Source organism: Cariama cristata, unplaced genomic scaffold, assembly GCF_000690535.1.
Source record: "Cariama cristata isolate BGI_N322 unplaced genomic scaffold, ASM69053v1 scaffold34077, whole genome shotgun sequence".
NCBI classification, from domain to species: Eukaryota; Metazoa; Chordata; class Aves; order Cariamiformes; family Cariamidae; genus Cariama; species Cariama cristata.
In genome coordinates this window covers 353-686 of record NW_009628875.1, presented here as the reverse complement: position 1 = coordinate 686, position 334 = coordinate 353, and positions in this window count along the sequence as shown.

Genomic DNA, 334 nt, shown 5'->3' with positions numbered 1-334 from the left:
CCCTCTTGTGCTGATGTGTGGACGGGTCCGTAAGCAGCGAAGCGGCTCCTTGGTGCTTGCTGGGGCCATGTTGAGCATCTTGTCTTTGTCCTCACCCTCTGTTTTAGGCATAGGCGAGTGTCTGTCCCGGGTGCTGGCCGCGCAGCGCCGGGCGCTCTCGAGTTGACGCTGTGGGTGTTTTAAGTGTCACGTTTTACTGAGCTTTCAGCGTTTTCTTTCAGACCTCTCGAGGGAGAGAACTGAAGTTGAACAGGGAAACCGCGCACTTTCCTCCCTCCTTCCCAGCCCACAAATAACTCCAGTAACCCCTGCTGCTGGCGGTGCGGTGAGAGGT